General features: G+C 38.3%; 1 protein-coding gene across 3 annotated transcripts in view; it reads right to left on the bottom strand.

Moving 5' to 3' along the window:
* The window catches only part of SERPINB11 (serpin family B member 11), a 40,539-nt gene extending 29,303 nt beyond the window's left edge, over nucleotides 1–11,236 (bottom strand). For 2 of the 3 annotated variants that reach the window (XM_002828286.4, XM_063717037.1), the window contains exon 1: nucleotides 11,162–11,236. The gene's annotated coding sequence lies outside the window, so the exon portion shown is untranslated. The remainder of the gene's footprint in view (nucleotides 1–11,161) is intronic. The other variant, XM_063717036.1, reaches the window with a different exon arrangement.
* Nucleotides 11,237–25,254: the final 14,018 nt, after the last annotated feature.

Raw genomic sequence — 25,254 nt, 5'->3', positions numbered from 1 at the left:
ACAAGCAAGAAACTCAAAATTCAACAATAAGAAAACAAACAACCCAATAAAAAAGTTAGCAAAACATCTGAACAGATACCTCACAAAAAGAGACATATGAATGGAAAATAAGCATATGAAAAGGTGTTAAACATTATATATCCTTAGGGAGTTTCAAATTAAGACAACACTGAGATACCATTATGTCTATTTGAATGGCTAAAATCCAAAGCTCTGACAACACCAAATGCTGCTGAGGATACAGAGCAACATGAACTCTCACTTGTTATTGGGGTGTTATTGGGAGGGATGCAAAATAATACTGCCACTTTGAAACACAGTTTGGCAATCTCTTTTTTATTGTTTTCTTGATGTTTTATTGGTTTTTTAATGGATTTTTATGTTTATTGGGTTTTTATGTTTTATTACCTTTTTATGTAATTTTTTATATTTTTTATTGGCTTTTAGTTCTGAGTTATATGTGCAAGAAGTGCAGGTTTGTTACACAGGTAAACATATGCCATGTGGTTTGCTAAACCTATCAACCTATCAGCTAGGTATTAAGCCCAGCATGTATCAGCTTTTTTCCCTAATGCTCTCCCACTCCTGCCCTCCCCCAACAGGCTCCAGTAAGTGTTGTTCCCCTCCCTGTGTCCATGTGTTCTCACTGTTCAGCTCCCACTTATAGGTGAAAACATGAGGTCTTTGGTTTTCTGCTCCTGCGTTAATTTGCTGAGGATAACAGCTTCCAGCTTCAACCATGTCCCTGAAAAGGAAATGATCTCATTCCTTTTTATGGTTGCATAGTATTCTGTGGTATATATGCACCACATTTTCTTTATCCAGTCTATCATTGATGGGTATTTGGGTTGATTCCATGTCTTTGCTATTGTGAATATTGCTGCAATGAACATATGTGTGCATGAATCTTCATAATAGAATGATTTATATTCCTTTGGGTATATATCCAGTAATGGGATTGCTGGGTCAAATGGTATTTATGGTTCTAAATCTTTGAGGAATCACCACCCTGTCTTCCACAATGGTTGAACTAATTTACATTACAACCAACAGTGTAAAAGCATTCCTATTTCTCCACAACCTTGCCAGCATCTGTTGTTTTCTGACTTTTTAATAATTGCTATTCTGACCGACGTGAGATGGTTTCTTATTGTAGTTTTGATTTGCATTTCTCTAATGATCAGTGATGATGAGCTATTTTTGTGTTTTTTGACCACATGTATGTCTTTTTTTTTTTTTTTGAGAAGTGTCTGTTCATATGTTTTGCCCACTTTTTAATGGGGTTGTTTGTTTTTTTTCTTATAAATTTGCTGAAGTTCCTCATAGATTCTGGATATTAGACCTTTGTCAGATGGACAGGTTGCAAAAATCTTCTCCCCTCTCGTAGGTTGTCTGTTCACCCTGCTGATAGTTTTGTTTGTTGTGCAGAAGCTCTTTAGTTTGATTTGATCCCATTTGTCATGTTTTGCTTTTGTTGCTATTGCTTTTGGTGATTTCATCATAAAGTCTTCACCCATGCCTATGTCCTGAATAGTATCACCTAGATTTTCTTCCAGGGTTTTATAGTTTTGGATTTTACATTTAAGTCTTTAATCTATCTTGAGTTAATTGTTGTATAAGGTGTAAGAAAGGGAACCAGTTTCAATTTTCTGCATATAGCTAACCAGTTCTCCCAGTACCATTTATTAAATAGGGACTCTTTTCCACACTGCTTGTTTTTGTCAGGTTGATTGAAGATCAGATGTTTGCAGATGTGCAGTTTTATTTCTGAGTTCTCTATTTTGTTCCATTGGTCTATGTGGCTGTTTTTGTACCAGTACCATGCTGTTTGGGTTACTGTGGCCTTGTAGTACAGTTTGAAGTCAGGTACCATGAGCTCCAGCTTTGTTCATTCTCTCAGGATTGTCTTGGCTATGCAAGGTCTTTTTTGGTTTCATATAAACTTTAAAATAGTTTTTTCTAATCCTGTGAAGAATGTCAATGGTAGTTTGATGGGAATAGCATTGAATCTATAAATTGCTTTGGGCAGTATGACTATTTTCACAATATTGATTCTTCCTATCCATGACCATGGAATGTTTTTTAATCTCCTTGTGTCCTCTCTGATTTCCTTGAGCAGTGGTTTATATTTCTCCTTAAAGAGGTCCTTCACTTCCCTTGTTATCTGTATTCCTAGGTATTTTATTCTCTTTGTGGCAATTGTGAATGGGAGTTCATTCATGATTTCGGTTTCTGCTTGTCTGTTGTTGGTGTATAGGAATGCTTGTGATTTCTGCACATTGATTTTGTATCCTGAGACTTTGCTAAAGTTGCTTATCAGCTTAAGAAGCTTTTGGGCTGAGATGATGGGGTTTTCTAGATATAGGATCATGTCATCTGCAAACAAACACAATTTGACTTCCTCTCTTCCTATTTACATAACCTTTATTTCTTTCTCTTTCCTGATTGCCTTGGCCAGAACTTCTGACAATACATTGACTAAAAGTGGTGAGAGGGCATCCTTGTCTTATGCCAGTTTTCAAGGGCTATGCCTCCAGCTTTTGTCCATTCAGTATGATATTGGCTGTGGGTTTGTCATAAAAGGCTCTTATTATTTTGAGGTATGTTCCTTCAATAGCTAGTTTATTGAGAGTTTTTAACATGAAAGGATGTTGAATTTTATCAAAGGCCTTTTCTGCTTCTATTGGTAACCACGTGATTTTTGCCTTTAGGTCTGCTTACATGATGAATTACATTTGCATATGTTGAACCAGCCTTGCATCCCAGGGATGAAGCAAACTTGATCATGGTGGAGAAGCTTTTTGATTGCTGCTGGATTTGGTTTGCCAGTATTTTATTGAGGATTTTTGCATTAATGTTCATCAGAGATATTGGCCTGAAGTTTTCTTTTTTATTGTTGTATCTCTGCCAGGTTCTGGTATCAAGATGATGCTGGCCTCATAAAATGAGTTAGAGAGGAGTCCCTCCTTTTCAATTGTTTGGAATAGTTTCAGAAGAAATGGTACCAGCTCCTCTTTGTACCTCTGGTAGAACACAGTGATAAATCCACCTAGACCTGAGCTTTTTTTCATTGGTAAGCTTCTTGATTTCTGCCTCAATTTCAGAACTTGTTACTGGTCTATTCAGGGATTCAACTTCTTCCTGGTTCAGTCTTGGGAGGGTGTGTTTGTCCAGGAATTTTTCCTTTTCTTCTAGATTTTTCAGTTTATTTGCATAGATGTATTTATAGTATTCTCTGATGGTTTGTACTTCTGTGGGGCTAGTGGTGGCATCTCCCTTATGGTTTCTGACTGTGTTTTTTGAATCCTCTCTCTTTTCTTCTTTATTAGTCTCACTAATGGTCTATTTTATTAATTTTTTCAAAAAACAAGCTCCTGGATTCATTGATTTTTTTGAAGGGTTACTCGTGTCTCTATCTCCTTCAGTTCCATTCTGACCTTGGTTATTTCCTGTCTTCTGCTAGCTCTGGGGTTTGTTTGCTCTTGGTTGTCTAGTTCTTTTACTTGTGATGTTAAGGAGTCGATTTGAGATCTTTCTAGCTTTTTGATGTGGGTATTTAGTGCTATAAATTTCCCTCTTAGCACTGCGTTAGCTGCATCGCAGAGATTCTGATACATTATCTCTTTGTTTTCATTGGTTTCAAAGAACTTCTTGATTTCTGCCTTAATTTCACTATTTACCCAGGAGTCATTCAGGAGCAGGTTGTTCAATTTCCATGTAGTTGTGTGGTTTTGAGTGGGCTTTTAAATCTTGAGTTCTAATTTGATTGCACTGTGGTCTGAGAGACAAAAGATTTCAGTTTTTTTGTGTTTGCTGAGGAGTGTTTTACTTCCAATTATGTGATCAATTTTAGAGTAAGTGTCATGTGGCACCAAAAAAATGTATATTCTATTGTTTTTGGGTGGAGAGTTCTGTAGGTATCTATCAGCTTCACTTGGTCTAGAAGTAAGTTCAAGTCCTGAATATATTTGCTAACTTTCTCTCTCAATGATTTGTCTAATACTGGCAATGGGGTATTAAAGTCTTCCACTATTATTGTGTGGAAGTCTAAGTCTCTTCGTAGGTCTCTAAGAACTTGTTTTATGAATCTGGGTGTTCCTGTACTAGGTGCATATATTTTAAGGATAGTTAGCTTTTCTTGTTGAATTGAGCCCTTTAACATTATGTAATGCCCTTCTTTGTCTTTTTTGACCTTTGTTGGTTTAAAGTCTATTTTATCAGAAACTAGGATTGCAGCCTCTGCTTTTTTCTGCTTTCCATTTGCTTGGTAAATTTGCCTGCAACCCTTTATTTGAGTCTATGTGCATCTTTGCTCATGAGATGTGTCTCTTGAATACAGCACACCAATGGGTCTTGTCTTTGTATCCAGCTTGCCATTCTGTGTCTTTTAATTGGGGCATTTAACCCATTTACATTTAAAGTTCATATTGTTATGTGTGAATTTGATCCTGCCATCATCATGCTGGCCAGTTAATTTTACAGGTTTGCTAATCTAGTTGCTTCATAGTGTCATTGGTCTATGTACTTCAGTGTGTTTTTGTAGTGGCTGGTAACAGTTTTTCCTATCCATGTTTAGTGCTTGCTTCAGGAACTCTTGCAAGGCAGGCCTGGTGGTGACAAAATCCCTCAGCATTTGCTTGTCTGAAAAATATTTTATTTCTCCTTCATTTACGAAGCTCAGTTTGGCCAGATATGAAATTCTGGGTTGGAATTTATTTTATTTAAGAATGTTGAACATTAGTCCCGAATCTCTTCTGGCTTGCAGAGTTTCTACTGAGAGGTCCACTGTTAGTCTGATGGGCTTCCCTTTGTAGGTGACCTGGCCTTTCTCTCTTGCTCCCTTTAACATTTTTTCCTTCATTTCAACCTTGGAGAATCCGATGATTATGTGTCTTGGGGTAGATCTTTTCATGGAGTATCTTACTGGGGTTCTCTGGATTTTCTGAAATTGAATATTGGCCTGTCTTTCTAGGTTGGGGAAATTCTCCTGGATGATATCCTGAAGTGTGTTTTCCAATTTGGTTCCATTCTCCCCATCTTTCAGGTACTCCAGTCAGTCACAGGTTTGGTCTTTCTACATAGTCTCATAATTCTTGGAGGTTTTGTTCATTCTTTTTCATTCCTTTTTCTCTAATCTTGTCTGCCTGCCTTATTTCAGCAAGAGAATATCAGTGCTTATAGTCTTCAAGTACTGATATTCTCTCTTCTACTTGTTCGATTTGGCTATTGATACTTCGTGTTTGCATCATGAAGTTCTCATGTTGTGTTTTTCACCTCCATGAGGTCATTTATGTTCCTCTCTAGACTGATTATTCTGGTTAACCACCTCCTGTAATCTTTTATATGGTTCTTAGCTTCTTTGCATTGGGTTAGAACATAATCCTTTAGCTCAGTGAAATTCATTATTACCCAATTATTACCCACTTTCTAAACCCTGCTTCTGTCAATTCCTTCATCTCAGCTTCAGGCCTGTTCTGTGTCCCTGCTAGAGATGTGTTGCAATCATTTGGAGGAGAAGAGGCATTCTGGTTTGGGATTTGCATCGTTTTTGTGGTGGTTTTTCCTCATCTTCATGGATTTATCTGCCTTTGATCTTTGAGGCTGATGACCTTTGGATGGGGCTTTTGTGGGGTCTTTTTTGTTGATGTTGTTGTTGTTGCTTTCTGTTTGTTTTTCTTTTAACAGTCAGGCCCCTCTTCTGAAGGTCTGCTGTAGTTTGCTGGGGGTCCACTCCAGACCCTGTTGGCCTGTATATCACCAGCAGAGGTTTCAGAATGGCAAAGATTCCTGCCTGCTCCTTCCTCTGGAAGCTTCGTCCCAGAGAGGCCTGACCTGAAGCCAGCCAGAGCTATCTTGTATGAGGTGTCTGCCAACCCCTGTTGGGAGGTCTCACCCAGACAGGAGGCATGGGTTCAGGGACCCTCTTGAGGAAGCAGTCTGTATCTTAGCAGAGCTGGTGTTCTGTGCTGGAGGAGCCCCCTCATCAGATTCAGCCGATCTCTTCAGAGCCAGCAGGCAGGAAAGATTAAGTCTGCTGAACCTGGAACCATGGCCACCCCTCCCCACAGGTGCTCTGTCCCAGGGAGATGAGAGTTCTGTCTATAAGCTCCTTATTGGAGCTGGTGGACTTCCTGCAGGGATGCCCTGCCTGGTGAGGAGGGATCTAGAGAAGCAGTCTGGACACAGCCACTTTGCTACACTGTGGGGAATTCCACCAAGTCCAAACCTCCCAGTCCCCTTAGCAATATCAGGGAAAAACCGCCTACTAAAGCCACAGTAATAGTGGTCGCCCCTCCCCCCTCCCCCACCCCCTGGGAACTCGATCATCCCAGGAAGATTCCAGACTACTGTGCTGATCATGGGGATTTCAAGCCGGGGTGCTTGGCTTACTGGCCTCCATGGGAGTGGGATACACCGAGTGAGACTGCTTGGCTCCCTGTCTTCAGCCCCCTTTCCATGGGCGTGGACTGTTCTCCCGTCTCACTGGAGTTCTAGGCACCGCTAGAGTATGTAAAAACTCCTGCAGCTCAGTGCCTGCCCAGCCACCCAGTTTTGTGCTTGAAACCTGGGGCCCTAGTGGTGTAGGCTTACGAGGGAATCTCCTGTTTCATAGATTGCAAAAATCCATGGGAAAAGCATTGTACCCCTGCTGGGTAGCACAGTCCCTCACCGCTTCCCTTGGCTGAGGGAGCAAAGCCCCCAACTCCGTGCACTTCCCAGGTGAAGTGATGTGCAACTTGCTTGGGCTTGCTCTCAGTGGATTGCACCCATCGCCTAGCCAATCCCGATGAGATGAACTGTGTACCTCTGTTGGAAATGCAGAAGTCACCCACATTCTGCATTAGTCTCGCTGGGAGCTGAAGGCCAGAGCTGTTTCTATTCAGCCAACTTGGCCCCAGCTTGCCAAACTCTTTAACAAACCCAGTCATAGTGTTACCATGCAATCCAGCAATTGCATTCCTAGGTATTTACCTGAATAGGTTGAAATTCATATCCACCCAAATAAGTTTAAATTTATGCCACACAAATACCTGCACACAAGTGTTTATGGAAGCTTTATTTATTGTCAAAAATTGGAACTAACAAAAATGTCCTTTAATAGTTGAACAGGTAAACAAACTGTGGTACATCCACACAATTGAGTATTATTCGGCACTAAAAAAATGATCCATCAAGCCATGAAAAGATATGGAGAAACTTTAAATTCATATTTTTAAGTGAAAGAAGCCAACGTATGGCTACATACGGTGTGATTCAAACTATGTTACATTTTGGAAAAGACAAAACTATAGAGAGCATACAAAAATCAGTAGTTGCCAAGGGTTTAAGGTGTCAGCCTAAAAAATAAACACATACACACTAGAGAAAACTATTCTTTAAATATGTTACAGCCTGGAATGCATGGAATGGCAAGCCACCAGTGCATTCAAAGAGGGAAGGTTAAAGGAAGCTTTTTAGCAAAAAGAGATTTTCATAAGCCACTTAGAAATTGGGTTCATTTGTTCCAGAGGTTCAAAGCTGGAGTTGTTGTTAGTTCATTGTTGGAGATGCTGGGAAAGTGTTCCTCTAAGAACATCTTGTCTGAATTAGTGCATCATAAAGAATTTCTGGTAATAAACCTTATCAAAGCAGGAGATGCATGAAGGATGAGCAAGAGGTTTTAGAAAGTCCTTTGAAACAGTTCTTCTCTTAGACATGTCAGCATGAGTCTCCTCTCCTTTGGGTCTTCCCAGACCTGATTTGTCTGGGTCTGACAAAAGTGATTTCTTCCTAGTAACTGCAACTTTCACAAAGTAATGGAAATGGATTGGGAAGGGATAAATAGGTGGAGCACAGGGAACATTTAGGGCAGTGAAACTTTTCTGTATGACTCTAATTAATGGTGGATAGAAGTCATTATACACTTGTCAAAGCCCATAGGACTATGTGACACAAAGGGTGAATTTAATGTAAACTATGGACTTTAGTTAATAATCAGATATCATATGGATTCATCAGATGTAACAAATGTACCACAATAATGCAAGATGTTAATAATAGAGAAAACTGTGGCTGGGCAGGGTGGAGGCATTGTACAGGAACCCTTTGTACTTTCTATTCCACTGTTCTATAAACTTAAACAGCTTAGTTTAAACATAGTAATAATAATGTTGTGCTTTTTTCTGGGCTTAAGTTTTTTCTTTTTCTATTTTTGAAACAACATCTTTCTTTGTCACCCAGGCTGGAGTGCAGTGGCGGGATCTCAGCTCACTGCGGCTTCCACCTCCCAGGTTCAAGCGATTCTTCTGCGTCAGCCTCTCAAGCAGCCGGGACTACAGGCCTGCACCACCACACCTGGCTAATCTTTGTATTTTCAGTAGAGACAGGATTTCACCATGTTGGTTGTGTTGGTCTCGAACTCCTGACCTCAGGTGATCTGCCTGCCTCAGCCTCCCAAAATGCTGGGATTACAGGTGTGAGCCACCACGCCTGGCCATCTGAGCCTAAGTCTTAAGAAGACCTGATCTTTTTAACTCATGCTCTTAGGAGTGTATAGTCACCATTTGAGTCTTGCTGGAGAAAGCATGTGAAAAAACCACAAGAAGGGAGCAAGTGGAAAGGAAGAGGTCCTAAAACAACAGAGAAGAGTCAAAGAAACAAGTCAATAGGGAGAAGCACAGCCTGCTCATTTTCCCAGTTGAGCCATTGCAGCCAGCCCCAAACCATTCCAGACATTCTAGCAGAGGTACCAGGCATGTGAGTGAGTGAAGGAGCTTTCTTGGACCTTCTAGCCCTAGCAGACACAACGCAGAGCAGAAACAAGCCATCTCCACTGTTCTGCTTGAATCCCTGACCCACAGAATTGCATACAAGTAAAATGGTCGTTATATTAAGCCACTTAGTTTTAAGGTTGTTTATTATGCAGCAGCAGGTACGTGAAACACCAAGTAAATTTTTAAAAATGTTCAAGAAAAGCTGATATTTCCTTTTGTTTTTCTTCCCTATAGTGTTTGGCTCTATACAAGTGGAAAAAAGGAGTGTGCTTTTGTGTTCTGTCCATTCTACCAGAACTTTAGCTGAAGTCGTTAGGAAAGGTGTATCTAGTTGAGATAACTACTCTTATAAAATCCTTTAATATGGAACAGAGAGTGGCAGGAGGCAGCCAAATGCCTAGGCAGATAGGGACGGGTCCCTGGTGAAACCCCACCTCCAAGCCAAAGACAGTTTAAAGCCTGAAAGCCAAGCTACAAGTTAAATCCTCAGACCAGATTGAGAACTTGTTTTCCTATTTGGCATGCTTTCCTCTGATTGGTCCCCACCCTTAACCTATTTTACATATACCTACCCTTTCCTAATTGGTTTTTTCCACTGTCATGCCCACCTTTGAGTGGTGTCTTCACTTTAAACTTTTTTGCATACTCACAAACCAATCAGCATGCATTCCCCATTCTGAGTCCATGAAAGACCCCGGACCCAGCCACAGAAGGACTTTCACACCTTCAGGTAGGGGGACTACCCCCATGTTCCCTCTCCACTGAAAGCTGTTTCATCACTCAATAAAATTCTTTTCCATCCTCCTCACTCTTCAATGTCCTGCATATCCTCATTCTTCTTGAGTATAGTATAAGAGCTCAGGGATTGCTAAATGTGGGTACAAGCTATAACACAGGCAAGCTGGGGCATGCCAGCATGGCTGAGTGGGGCCCAGGTGGGGCATTGCCAGCCACAGATCTTCAGCTTGCAAAGCAACCAAGAAGAAAAATCCTACATCAGAACTTTATGGGGGAAATCAAGGATTAGCTGATCTCATTCTGTGGAATGAGCATGTTTAGTTGACAACATACCTATGCACAACAAAGAAGGATGATATATAGTGGTTTCCGGCCTTCATTCCTAATTCTTTCTCACTATAAAGTCATCAAAAGCCTTAGTTGGGTAACCAACCAGTATTAATTGATCATCTATAACATGCAAGGTACTGTTCTAGTGTAACTGAGTATCCCAATTTTTCTAAGAGATATAGAATGAGGTTTTTTTTTTCTCTTCTTTTCTCTTTCCTCCCTTTCCCCCATTCCCCCACTTCTTACTTAGCTCTTTAGAAATGCAATTAAAACCATTTCCCTTCCCTTCAACAGGAAAAATTATCTGTGTGCTTACTTAAAAGCTCCAGGGCAGAAATATCTCCCACCAGGAGAGTGCCTTCAGAGACAATAGTCAATTTATAACCAAAAGTATGCCTGCTACAAAATTCTCTCCCACCTGGAGAGAATCTGGAGACAAGACCACTCTACAACCTAGTTCTGACCATGATGGTGCCAGCTCAACCATCCAGTAGGTCAAATACCAAAACAAGTCACATGGACTCCCCACCAGCTCACTCCCTCCCCTGCATGGCATTCATGCCACATTCCCTCTTAAAAGGCCCTGCTTTCTGCTCCAAAAGTGAAGCAGTACCCTTAAGGCCAGAAGCCCGTACTTCTTCCCCTAAGCTAGCTTTGGAATAGAAAGTCACGTTCTTTATACCAGACCTCGTTCTTGTGCGCTGGACTCTGCAAGCAGTGAGTGACTGCTTTGCACTAGCATGGTGCATACAGCAAGGAATACAGCAAATTCCCCACCTTTGGGATCTTCCCTGAACGGATCATGTAGGAAGTGGTGGGATGGGCTGGGCTGGGCTGGGCTGGATCAGATCGATTTTGTGGCATGCAGGCTTTATAAACCCTCTTTTGCCACAGTTTCAGAGGAGTCCTAATGCTGCTGTTATAAAAATAACTAAATAATAAAAATTAAAATTGAGAAGTCCATGTTACTCATTTATTATAGGAAATTCTGAGTTTCCATCTGCAATTCAGATTTTTAATATAGTGTCTTCCTCAACTGTCTTGAAAGCTGAGTGCTTTCTTCCACAGCTGTCCAATCTCTGTGGCTAGTTACCATTTGTCCTAGGAAACTGTTCTCTTGTCACCTACAGACCCTGAAGCTTCTGTCTGGAAAACATAGTTTCTCACTCAGCTGCCTTTTTGCCTATATATTGGCTAGAGCAGCAGGAGATTGAGTCTGTAATGAAATGGAAAGCCCATGTGCCCAAATTAGGCATCTCTGATAAATGGAAACCCATTAGACTCCTCCTCTAATGGCCACAGATCCTGGGTTTTAAAACAGTCTTGCTGGTTTGACTTACCAAGGCCGATCAGCTTCCTGGGTTTCTCAATCTCGCAAAAAATCACCACTCCTCCACCCTAGCCTGGCACCACCCTCTGTGTTCCCATGCTCCTTAAAGACTGCATTCCACAGTGTTTGCGTTAATGGGGTGGAGAGGCAAGGTTCAGCCTCTCAAAGAAAGGCTTACTCAGAGAATACACAGATCAACTGTTGGGAGTTCCTATCCATTTGCCTTGTTGTTTTTATAACCTGTGTACTGAATAATGCTGAGAACAGTAAATAGTGAACATGATATGTTGCTGTTATCTGAGGTTTGTGTGTACAATAGACTCTTATCTGGAGAATTTATTGAGAGAAAAAGAAAAGAGAGAGAAAGAAGAAAGAAAAAAAGAGAGAAGGAAAAGAAAGAAGAAAGAGAGAGAAAAAGGAAGGAAGGAAGAAAGAAAGAGAGAAGAAAGAAAAAGAAAGAAAGAAAGAAAGAAAGAAAGAAAGAAAGAAGAGAAAGAAAGAAAGAAGAGAAAGAAAGAAAGAAAGAGAAAGAAAGAAAAGAAAGAAAGAAAGAAAGAAAGAAAGAAAGAAAGAAAGAAAGAAAGAAAGAAAGAAAGAAAGAAAGAAAGAAAGAAAGGAAGGGAGAAAGAAAGAGGGAAGGAAGGAGGCAGGGAGAGGAGGAAGGAAGGGAGAGAGGGAGGGAGAGAGGGAGGGCAGGAAAGCAGGCAGGAAGGCAGGCAGGAAGACAGGCAGGCAGGCAGGAAGGAAGGAAGGAAGGCAGGGAGGGAGGGAGGGAGGGAAGGAGGACTTTTTCAATGCTGAGATCCAAAAGGTAGAATCTGGAACAGGGAAGAAAAAAAAATGTTGTTGGTTTTTGTTATTTCTTATTTTGATGGGGTAGGGAGGTGGTATCCAGATCACAGAGTAAATGCTGGGTCACACAACAATTTAATTAGTGTAGTCTTGTTTAGAGAGACAAATATAAAATATTTAACAAATCCACTCATAAAAATAATTCAAAACAGAGTACTTGATTTAATAAATATAGAAATACTAAAAATTTATATAATATACCAAAGAAGGAAGAGTGAAAGGAGCTAGAAGTCAATGTGGAGGGATCAAAATGGAGGCATAAAGAGATAGGCAGTGAGGGAGGAGAAGGACAAAGGCAGAAGAAAGGAAGATGCCAGAGCTAACGGGAAAGAAAAAGTGTGTCAAACAACAGGCTCCAATAGGAGCAGGGTTGTGGGAGATCAAACATGTCCTCCATGATTGATTTCATCGAGGCCAGACCACTAGTCCTGTTTTCCAGGCAATCTTGGGAAAATCCTCCTGGCCTCATATTTTTCAGCTGCAAATTAAGGCAGTTGTATCTAATGATTTGCTGGAGTCACTTCTCTGACCTGGTCTTGCCCCATCTCTGAGGCCTAAAGGTGGTCCTGTGAGTGGCCAAAGTTCAGCAGACCCATGAAAGCACTTATACTGCTATTTGTTCTGCTAAATCATTAATTAGCTTGTATTTTTTTCTCCCTCACAGTATGTTTTGTAATTTACGCTTGCTGCTTTTTCTTCTGAGGTCCTTTTTGGGTCAAAGAGTCTATGATTCCGGAACCAACAGCTATCTGATTACCTGCTTCTTACAGCTTTTAATGTCAGCCCATAGACTCCAGGAAATGAGATACTGTGCTATTAAGCAAGCAAGAGAGTCTATAAAGCATTGAATCATGAGATTCTGTAACTGTCCCAGGTACAAATGTCAGAAGACTGGTCTTTTTCCTGTCTGTTTCACAGGGAAGAAACAAACAGAATTTCTTCTTCCAATTACATAGCACAATGAATAGAGACAAGATGACAGCATTTGTAGTTCATATTTGCTCAACTTATTAAAGAACAAAAGCTCACAGAATCACTGGAGTTTGCCCATGGAGGCAAAATAGTGCAAAGACTGCCAAGGTTTTTAGATTTATTGTGTTTAAATAATGGTCTCAGATTTCCTGGGCACCTTCACACAGAATCAGTGTTGACGTATTTGCACATTGACTAAACACATTTGATGTCTTGGCCTCTCAATTTACTTATTTACTTATTTAATGTGTATTCATTGGCAGATATTACCAAATGAGTGGCTGAGCACCATGAGCATGGAATCTGGTCTCATTTTACTTTTCATCTTTTACATACCCTAGGACTATACTGGTATAGAGTAGTGTACAAAACAGACTTGATCAATTTGTGATATTTTAATACATGTGTACAACGTGTAATGATCCATTCTGGCTAACATTCGTCACCTCAAGCCTTTGTCATTTCTTTGTTAGGAACATTCAAAATCCTCTCCTCTAGCTTTTTAAAAATATGCACTAAATTATTGGTGACCATATTCACCCTACAGTGCTATAGAACACTAGACTTATTCTACCCATCTGGCTGATATTTTGTACCTGTTAACCAACCTCTCCCTATCCTCCCCTATCTTCTATCCTTCTCCCCCTCTAATAACCACAATTCTACTCTCTACTTCACTGACCTCCATTTTTTTTAGCTCTCACACACAAGTGAAAACATGTGGCATTTGTCTTTCTGTGCCTGACTTATTTCACTTAACATAACATCCCCCAGGCTCATCTGTGTTGCTGTGAATAACAGGATTTTATTCTTTTTTAAGGTTGAATAGTATTCTATTGTGTACAGTTACCACATTTTCTTTATCCATTCATCTGTTGATGGACGATTAGGGTGATTATACATCTTAGCTGTTGTGAATAGTACTGCAATAACATGGGGGTGTAGGTATCTCTTTGATACACTGATTTCCTTCTTTTGGACAAGTACTCATCAAAACAAAAATTTTAACTAACACAAATGAAAAAAGTGTTACATTAGCCTTCCCTCCTGGCTTTTCTTGCACTCAAACCTGAATGCTTTCTTCATTTGGAAAACTTCAAATGAGGTGACTCAGAAACTTCTTCTCATCTGTCATTCAAACAATCAGGTATATTTCAGTATGTTCTGATATTGCAAGCTGATCTTTTCTTAACTCAAACTTTTGAATATTTTTGTTTAAGACTGCTCTTCAGAGAATATACTACCTCCACTTTCAATAGCTGTATAAAGACAGGCTGACTCAGGATCGGAAGGACAAGTCCCAGGAAGGATATTTTCTGTTGGTTACAGATAAACTGTTGACTAAGTCTGGACTCATCTCTGGACTAGACTGTCCATGCACTCTCAAGCACAGTTAAGACTCATGGGGCCATGTGCAGTGAGGCACCTTTGCCCTCTCATCTGCTGCCGGTTCTCACACAGCTGAGGATTCAATAGGGTAAATTACCTACCGGCTCCCCCTCCTGCTCGCCTTTCACCTTCAGTCTCCTCTTTGCTGGGCATCCATCACTGTGCTTCCTGCAACCCAGTCTTGGAGTTTCTTGTGGTTTTGATTCTACCTTTTATATATTTAATTACTTAATCATTAATGTCTTTTATACGTTTAATCATTTTGTTAACTCTAGCCCTATTAATTACATGAATGAAAATATTATATTCTCTTATCTGAATCTGTTGAAAAGTTGAATCTTTCTGTTTGCTCTGTTCACTGACTCTAAGTCTTGGGAGATTGCCTCCTCCAGTGTTTTTGCAGTATTACATTTGGAAGCTTATCTTCAGAGGAAGAATTCCGTGCAATCCAGGCTGAGGAAATGCTCTTCGGAGGAGTTTTGTCTTTGTTTTTGTGAGGAACTCGGGGGGTATATCATACTGTTTTTTATGTCAGTTTCTTAGCTTGACAGTTCTCAAATTAACTCAGTAATATAAATTCAAAACCATGGTGTTACAGTCCCATGGATATAATTTATTATTATCATTATTATTGTTATTAATTTAAAGGCCAGGCCAAGATAATAGTGTGTCCTTTAAATCTTTCTTCCATGTGGTTAAATTATTTTCCTAATCCAACATTTCACCAAGGATGTTGCTCATTAAAGGCTCCAGTATTATGCAGTTTCTCTGTTCCAACAATTTGCCTCATAGACCACTTTTTGAATGTTGGTGTAGTATAAAAAAGAAATATCTGCAAGGCACAGTGGCTTACACCTGTAATCCCAGCACTTTGGGAAGCTGAAGCAGGTGGATCACTTAAGCCCAGAAGTTAGAGACCAGCCTGGGCAACACAGTGAAACCCTGTCTCTACCAATAACAACAATACAAAAATTAGCTGGATGTGGTGGTGCACACCTATAGTCCCAGCTACTCAGCAGGCTGAGGTGGGCAGATCAAGGCTGAGGTGGGCGGATCACTTGAGCCTAGGAGGCAGAGATTGCAGTGAGCCCAGATCACACCACTGCACTCCAGCCTGGGCGCCAGAGTGAGACTCTGTCCAAAAAAAAGAAAGAAGGAAATATCACAGTTAATTGAAAAGGCTATGAAAATTCTCCTTTAGGCCCAGCACAGTGGCTTATACCTGTAATCCCAGCATTTTGGGAGGCTGAGGCAGGCGGATCACAAGGACAAGAGATTGAGACCATGCTGGCCAACATGGTGAAACCCCATCTCTACTAAAAATACAAAAATTAGCTGGGCGTGGTGGCACGTGCCTGTAGTCCCAGCTGCTCAGGAGGCTGAGGCAGGAGAATTGCTTGAACCTGGGAGGCAGAGGTTGCAGTGAGCCAAGATCACGCCACTGTGCTCCAGCCTGGCAACAGAGCGAGACTCTGTCTCAAAAAAAAAAAAAAAAAATTCTCCTTTATTTTCAAACCACATATCTCTATGAAGCCATATATTCTTTAACCAGAACAACATATTGCAACAGATTGAATGCAAATGCAGATACATAAATCTAGCAAGACATAATTACACTAAATCGAACATTAAAGAGATTCGTAAAAATGTAAACAATGCCTTTTTTACCACTATTTTTTGTATACTGGAAAACATAGCTTTTTAAAATAAAAATGTGTCATTTACATTAACATGCAATGATTGTATTGTTTTTTAATATTAAGATGTTATTTTATAATTTTATATTTAAACTTTTTCCGCTTAAATTTCTGATGGAGTAAATATCATTAGAAAAATGCACATAAACAAAAGTTCTTTGAGATTTCCTTAATAATTCTGAAGAATTTAAACGGGTCCTGAAACCAAAATGTCTGGGTACCTGCTGTACTGTACATTTCTGCTGCATTTAGTATGCTGAACATTCTCTTCTAGCTTTCATTTCTCTTCTCTCATCTTCCTCAGTGCACCATTCCAACTCCTTTTCCTCTTTCCAACATCTGGTTTTCCCCTAGTTTTCATCCTTTGCTTCCTTATTATTATATTACGTCTTCTCTCTCTCTGGATGACCTCCACCACTCACATTATTTTAACAACTTCCCAAATAGGTGACATCCAAATATGTATCTGTAATCTGATTATTTTACCATACTCTGTACTAGCAAAACCAGCTATCTATATCTTGATGTTTCTTAAAAAGCTAAACTCAAATATTCCCAAACTGAGCATGTGAGTGAATGGTACCATCATTAAATCCTGCCACATAAGTCAGAGATCTGTGAGTCATCCTAGATTCTTTTTTCCCCTACCTCCCTCATCCACTACCAAGCCCTGTAGTTTTTGCTTCTTAAATATTCCTCCCTCCATGGATTGCATTAGCTCAAAATCTCATGACCTAGATACATTATTGCAAGCCTTCCTAATGGGTTTCCTATTACTTCCTGTTACTGGTCCTTCGTTTCTCAAAAAAAAAAAAAAAAAAAAAGTCCATAGTTATTACCCTGAAATACAAATCTAGTCATACCACCCACATGCTTAAAACCCTTCAATAGTTCCCCAGGGCCTTCAGAAAAAAAACTCAGGTCTTTCATCATGACACAAGAGGCCTTCATTAGGCAATTTTTCCTTCCCAGTCTCATCACCCTTGTGAGTGTCTCTTCCTGCATTTCTTGCTTTAGCAAAACAGAATTATTTGCTTTTCCCCTAACACAATTTGCGTCTCTCCTCCCTTTGCTGTAATGCACGCCATCTCAGACTTAACAACTTGTTGAGCTCCTATTCATCCTTTAAACCCTGAGAAGGTCTTCGCTTCCTCTGAAGAGTCTTTTGGATTGCACGAATATCAGTTCCTGGTTTTTCTATTTGTATTATAGTTGTGCAAAATATTGTTATTGGGGGAAACTGGTAGAAAATTTCCTTATACATTTTTTGGCAATTTCCTGCTAACTTATAAGTATTTCCAAGTTTTTTAAAGATGTTTATAGATACTTCCCATTTTATCACACCAAATATTAGAAGATGTGTATTCAAGAGTTGAAATTTAATAAAATCTACAATACTTATTGCTTCATCAAGAACATTCAGAAGTGAAAAATGACGTTTTCATGTATGTGTGGCAGTGAGGAATCCATGACTACCAGCCCAGTTTGGAGCCAAAATGCCCTACCTCATGCTAAATTACAGTAGTTCTATCCATCACTTTTGCACCATCAGCACAAATCGCAACACAGTGGAAAAGGCAAAAGTGTTTTAGTATTATTATAAAATTGGTTGTGTTCTTGTGGTCTAAGAAACTCTCAGGGATCCACAGATCACACACAGAGAATCTCTGATTGGAAAGACCAGGGTAAACTTAAGCGAAAACTATATCATTAAATAAGTCCACATTCTTTTTCATAATCAGATGAAATTGCTTCCTTCTCCATGCTATTGAGGAAAGATGTTATTCTCTCTCCCGTGATCTTCTCCCCCTTAATAACTGTAGAGATGAGGAGAGGAATCTTCAGCCTTGCTGTTGCCTTAAAGTGAAAAAGCCAGAGTCCTTTCTTGTCCCCAGGAAGTCTTGTGCTGTTGAAGTGCTATTGCAGCCACTGCCACACGGTGTCACAGGCGGTGTGGCCAGCAATGTGCTGCACCACACCAACAAGGTAACGGTGATCTCTGAAACCTTTGCCCAAGAACACGCTATAACTTTTTTCTGTTTTTATGAAAAGCATATATTCCTTGAACATTTCCAAGCTGATAGCTAAAATGTTGCCCATAATCTAAATAATTGCAGATGATTTAATTCAGGCAAATTGTGAGTGCTGTTGTTTTAAAATAAAACAGTTCTATCATTCTTTACATGCATGCAGTGAAATCTAACCATGTGAGATCCACCATCATTAATAAATACACATGAAAAACCTATGAAATACATATGAAAAACCTATGAAATACATATGAAAAACCTCTTGAACATTCAGGTATTTTACATCATTCCTTTTACCTCGGTGTTACATTTCCACTTCACTTCCTCCAAAGAATTTTCTTCTAATTTAATATACTTTTACATTTGAAAGTATTTTATTGATAACCTTGCCATATTTCTTTGAAATCAAAGTACGTACATGCATTTAAAATACAAAATGTTCTTATGACCCATGGCCACTATTCTAAATGTTTAAAAATTTCATCTGGATTCAGTTATCACTGTACTTGTTGTTAGTATACAATGGAAAATATATATATTTAAATTTTGATAAATAATTATTAAACATAAATGCTAATTTTTACTGTAGTTGCATCTCTTAATGAAGTGAATGAGAATAAAAATTTTTCTGTGGTCTTTCATTCAGGACAACAATTTGGTAGGCAAAATACTTTTTAAAATGTATTGACTGCATCTTAGATAGAATCTTAGATCTTAATAATAGGAGATTAAAATATTAATCATTTTATAAGATAAAATATAATGAAGATGGCCTGTGATATGAGTAAACATTTCATGGTAAAAATTAACTTACTTGAGCATTAGGACAAATACTTAATGCATGCGGGTCTTAAAACCTAGAAGACGGGTTGATAGTGCAGCAAACCACCATGGCACATGTATACCTGTGTAACAAACCTGCACGTTCTGTACATGTAGCCCAGAACTCGATCCAAACCAAATGGAAGAGAAAGGTTGAATTAAGGGAGTGGAGATGGGAGATGTCAGAGAAGGGTTACCGCACAGAGCTCGGAGAGAAGGAAGGGAAAAGGGCAAAGCTGAGAGAAACAGACGACAGAACTTCCAGGTTGAATCCATTAGATCACTCAAGGAGAATGAGAGAAGAATGTCCGGGATAGATGCCCGGGAAATGTCTGCACGTAAGGGGTGGCAGTGGAGAAGGAGTTGAAGACCGGAAGTCAGAGATGTACAGGAGAACAAAATACAGAATTCTGAAGAACAGGGGTCAACAGAGACAAATAGGTTCAAAATTTCAGTAAAGGACAATAAATTTTTATGCACAGAAGTTATTATCAGGAAGCTATTAGTAAGTCACCAAAGAGATTGTTTTTCATGAGTTTTTAAAATTTTGGTAAAATATGCAGAACATAAAATTCACCATTTTAACCATTTTTAAGTGTACATCCAGTGTGGTCTTAAGTACATCCACATGTTGTGTAACCATCACCACCATCCATCTCCTGAACTTCTTTATTATCTCAAACTGAAACTCTGTATCATCTGGGTGTGGTGGCTCACACCTATAATCCCAGCACTTTGGGAGGCCGAGCCAGGAGGATCACCTGAGGCCACAAGTTCAAGACCAGACTGGGCATTGTAGTGAGACCCTGTCTCTATGTGAAAATAATAATAATAAAAAAAATCTCTGTATCCATTACACAGCATCTTCCTATTCTCTCATTCCCCTAGCCCATGATAACCACTGTTTTACTTTATGTCTCTATGAATTTTTCTATTCTAGGTCCCTCACATAAGTGGAATCATGTCTCCTTTTGTTTCTGGCAATATGTGTCCTTCTGTTTCTGGCTTATTTCACTCAGCATAACATTTTCAGGGTTGGTCCCTGTTGTAGCATGTATCAGGATGTTATTTCTTTTTAAGGCTGAATAGTATTCCATTGTCAGTATATACCATAGTATATACCACGGACATTTGAGTTGTTTACACCTTTTGTTTATTTTGAATAGCGCCACAATGAACACTGGTGTACAAATATATATTCGAGTCCCCATTTTCAATTATTTTGTGTATACACCTGGAAGTAGGATTGCTGGATTATATGTTAATTCTATATTTAATTATTTGAGGAACTACTGTATTGATGTCCACAGCTACTGCACCAATTTACATTTCCACCAGCAATGCAATTGCTAGAGTTCCAATTTCTCTACATCATCACCACCGCTTGCTATTTTCTGATTCTCAATGCGGTTCTGAAGTTCAGCATCTTTTCATGTAATCATTGGCCACCTGTATCTTTGGAAAAATGTCTATTAAAGTCCCTTTTCTCACTATTAAATTGGGTTGTTTGTTTGTTGTTGTTGAGTAGAAAGAGTGCTTTATATATTTTGGATATGAATTATATATCAAATTATTATTTGTAAGTATTTTCTCTCATTCTGCACATTACTTTTTAACTATGTCTTAATAGTGTCCTTTGAGGCACAAAAGTTATTAATCTTAATGAAGCCAAATTAATCTATTATCTCTTTTGGTTATGGTGCTTTCTGTGTCATATTCAAGAAGTCATTGTTAAGTCCAATGTTATGAAGCCTCTTGCCTATCTTTTTTTTCTAAAGTTATCATTTTGACTCTAACACTTAGGTCTTTAATCCTTTTGAGTTAGCTTTTATATATGCTTTAAGGTAAGGGTCGAACTTCATTCACTGGCATGTAGATATCCAGGTTTTCCATCACCATTTGTTAAAAAGACTGTAATTTTCCCCATTGAATTGTCTTGAAACACTTGTCAAAATCTTTTGACCATTTACAGAAGGGTTTATTTATGGGGTCTCTATTCTATTCCGTTGGTCTCTATATCTGTCTTTTGCCAATACCACATCATTTGGATTACTGTAACTTTGTAATAGGTTTTGAAAACAGGAAATGTGAAACCTCCAAATTTTGTTCTTTTTTCAAGACTGTTTTGGCTATTCAAGGTGTGTTGAAATTCCATATTAATTTTAGGATGAGTTTTTCTATCTTTGCAAAAAAAATCTGTAGGTAGCTTTGGGTAATATTGTCATCTTAACAATATTAAGTCTTTTAGTTCACAAACGTAGCTTAATTCTGCTAAGCATTTAAAGAAGAAGTAATACCAGTTCTTCTCAAACTCTTCCAAATAAACAAAGAGTGAGGAATCCTTCCAAACTTATTTTAGGAAGTGAGAATTACCATGATACCAAAACCACACAAGGACACTACAAGAAAAGAAAATTACAAGCCAATATCCCTGATGAACATAGATGCAAAAATCTTCAAAAAAGTGCTAGCAAACCAAATTCAACAGCATATCAAAAGAATCATTCAACATGAAGTGGAATTTGTCCCAAGGATGCAAGGATGGTTCAATATATGCCAATCAATAAATTTGATACACCACATTAACAGAATGAAGGACAAAAACCATATAATCATCTCAATAGATATAGAAACAGCATCTGAAAACATTTAACATTTTTTCATGATAAAAATTTGCAAGAAATTAGGCACAAAAAATACATACCTCAACAAAATAAAGCCCCATGCACAGCTAAAATTACATTCAATGATGAGAATTTGAAACTTTTTCCTCTAAGATCAGGAACAAGACAAGGATGCTTACTCTTATCACTTCTGTTCAACATAGCACTGGAAGTTCTAGCCAGAGCAACTAGACAAGAGAAAGAAATAAAAGATATTCAAATCAGAAAGGAAGAGTTAAACAATCTCTGTTTGGAGATGACATGATCTTATTTATAGAAAACCCTAAAGCAGCTACCAAAAATATGTTGAAACTAATAAATGAATTCTACAAAGCTGCAGGATACAAAACCAACATACAAAAATTACTACAGTTTTTATGTACTAACAATGAAATACATAAAAAAGAAATCAAGAAAACAATCCCATTTGCAATGGCTACTAAAAAGTGAAATACCTGGAAATAAATTTAACCAATGAAGTGAAATATCTGTACACTGAAAACCAAAACATTGATGAAAGAAACTGAAGAAAACACAGATAAATAAAATATATCTCATGTTCATGGTTTGGAGGAATTAATATTGTTAACATGCCCACACCACCAAAAGGGATCCACAGATTCATTTCAATCCAATTCCTATCAAAATTCCAATGACAATTTTTACAGAAATATAAGAAAAAAATCCTAAAATTTGCATGGAATGAGAAAAGACCCCCAATGGCCAAAGCAACCTTGAAAAATAACAATGCGGGAGGCATCACACTACCCGACTTTAAAATATCCTACAAAGTTGTAGGAATCAAATAGCATGGTACTGGCTAAAAACAGACATATAGACCAATGAAACAGAATAGAAGACCCAGAAATAAATCCATGCTTATACAGTGAATTGGTTTTTGACAAAGTTGCCAAGGACACAGGAAAGTCTCTTCAATAAAGGGTGTTGAAAAAATTGGATATCCATATGGAGAAAAAGGAAATTAGATCCTCATCTCACACCATATATAAAAATCAACTGAAAATGGTTTGAAGACTTAAATGTAAGGACTGCAAATGTAGAACTACTAAAAGAAAACATAGAGGAAAAGCTTTATGAAATTGGTCTGGGCAATTATTTTTTAGATATGATTCCAAAAGCACAGGCCGCAAAAGTAAAAATAGACAAACGTGATTACATAAAACTGAAAAGCTTCTGCACAGCCAAGGAGTAAAGAATTGATAATCAACAGAGAGATGACATGACCTACCAAATGGGAAAAAATGATATGGAACAGCAAAAATATATGTATACATATACATTTAAAAAGGTCAAAGGATCTGAATAGACATTTTTCAAAAGAAGATATACGAATGGCCAACAATTCCATAGAAAGCTGCTTAACATAACTAATCCTCAGGGAAATGCAAATCGGAACCACAATGAGATACCATCTTACACCCAATAGGATGGCTATTATCAAAGAGTCAAAAGATAACAAGTGTTGGTGAGGATGTGGAGAAAAGGGAACCCTTGTACACTGTTGGTGGGAATAAAATTTGTACAGCCATTTAGAAAACCTTATGGAGATTCCTCAGAATTTTAAGAACAGATCTAACATATGATTCAGCAATCTCACTTCTTGGAATATACACAAAGGATATGAAATATATATGTCAAAGAATTATTTGTATCTCATGTTCATTACAGCATTATTCACAATAGCCAAGACATGAAATCAGCCTGTGTCCACCAACGAATGAATAAATAAAGAAAATATGATATATATATATACACAATGAAATACTATTCCACCATAAAAAAGACAGTTCTGTCATTTGCAACAACATGGATAAACCTGGAGGATATTATGTTAAGTGAAGTAAGCTAGACACAGAAAGACAAATACTACATAACCTCAATTATATGTGGAATCTAAAAACGTTGAACTCATAGAAACAGAGAGTAGAATGGTGGCTACATGAGGGTGGTGGGGTGGAAACATTGGGAAGATGTTGGTAAAGGATATGAAATTTCAATTAAACATGAGTAATAAGTTCAAGGCATCTATTTTACATCATCATGACTATATTTAATACTATTATATTGTATACTTGAAAATTGCTGAGGGAATAGATTTCAAGTCTTCTAGCTACAAAAATGATAATTATATGAGGTAATGGATATGCAAATTAGCTTAATTTAGCCATTCCATAATGTGTGCATGTCAAAACTTCATGTTGTATACCATTAATATATACAATTTTTATTTACAAATTTTTTTTAAAAAATTAACTGTTAAAAAAAAGTTCTGAAAACAAATTAAGAACTTCATATGCCTACTACCTAAATTTGATGTAAGTTAATATATTGTCATTCCTATGTTAAAATATACATTACAGATATAATGTTATAGGTGCCTTTAAAATGTTTCATAAGTGATATTTACACATTCTTTTCCACTTGATTTCCAGTTCCTTGCTATTATGTCTAGAGATTTATTCTTTTTGACACATGATTATCCACTTCATTTATATTCACTGCTGTAGAATAGTCCACTGTATAAACCTAGCTTAATTTTTCCTTAGTCTTCTTTTGATATACATTTAAGCTGTTTCTAATTCTTCGCCATTGGCAAGAATGCTGCAATTCATGCCTTTGTATGTATCTTGTGCAACATAGTACATGGGTTCATCTAGGCTATACATAGAAAGAAAGAGACAGGTTTTTTTCTTTGAGACAGAGTCTCACTCAGTCAGCCAGGCTAGAGTGCAGTGGCACAATCTCAGCCCACTGCAACCTCTACCTCCCAGGTTCAAGCGATCCTCCCACCTCAGCCTCCCGAGTAGCTAGGATTACAGGCATGCACCGCCATGCCTGGCTAATTTATTTTTATTTTTATTTTTTGTAATTTTAGTAGAGATGGGGTTTCACCATGTTGGCCAGGCTGGTCTCAAACTCCTGATCTCAAGTGATCTGCCCCTCTCAGCCTCCCAAATTGCTGGGATTACAGGTGAGAGCCACCACACCTGGCCTAGGGTATATATTTAAACATAGAATTACCAAAATAACCAGATATTGCTAAGTTTTTCCAAAATAGTTGTACCAATAAACATTTTCAACAACATATTTATCAATTTTACTTGTCCACATCACACCATCCCTAAATATTTAAGAATAGTTAGTATTATTTACAATAACAAAGACATGGAACCAACCCAAATGCCCGTCAATGACAGACTGGATAAAGAAAATGTGGTACATATACAACATGGAATACTATGCAGCCATAAAAAGGAATGAGATCATGTCCTTTGCAGGGACATGGATGAAGCTGGAAGCCATCAACCTCAGCAAACTAACACATTAACAGAAAACCAAACACCACATGTTCTCACTCATAAGTGGGAATTGAACAATGAGAACATGGATACAGGGAGGGAAACAACACACACAGGGACCAGTAGGGGGATGGGGGGAAAGGGAAGAGAGAGCATTAGGACAAATAGCTAATGCATGCAGGGCATAAAACCTAGATGATGGGTTGATCGGTGCAGCAAACCACCATGGCATATGTATATCTGTGTAACAAACCTACACGTTCTGCACTTGTATCCCAGAACTTAAAGTAAATTAAAAATAAAATTTAAAAAAGAATAGTGAGTATTACTGGTGTGAACCTCTCTGTTGTTTTAAATG

Source organism: Pongo abelii, chromosome 17 (assembly GCF_028885655.2).
Source record: "Pongo abelii isolate AG06213 chromosome 17, NHGRI_mPonAbe1-v2.0_pri, whole genome shotgun sequence".
In the NCBI taxonomy this organism is placed as follows: Eukaryota; Metazoa; Chordata; class Mammalia; order Primates; family Hominidae; genus Pongo; species Pongo abelii.
The sequence above is the reverse complement of the archived record's forward strand: the minus strand, read 5'-3'. Positions and strand labels throughout refer to the sequence as shown.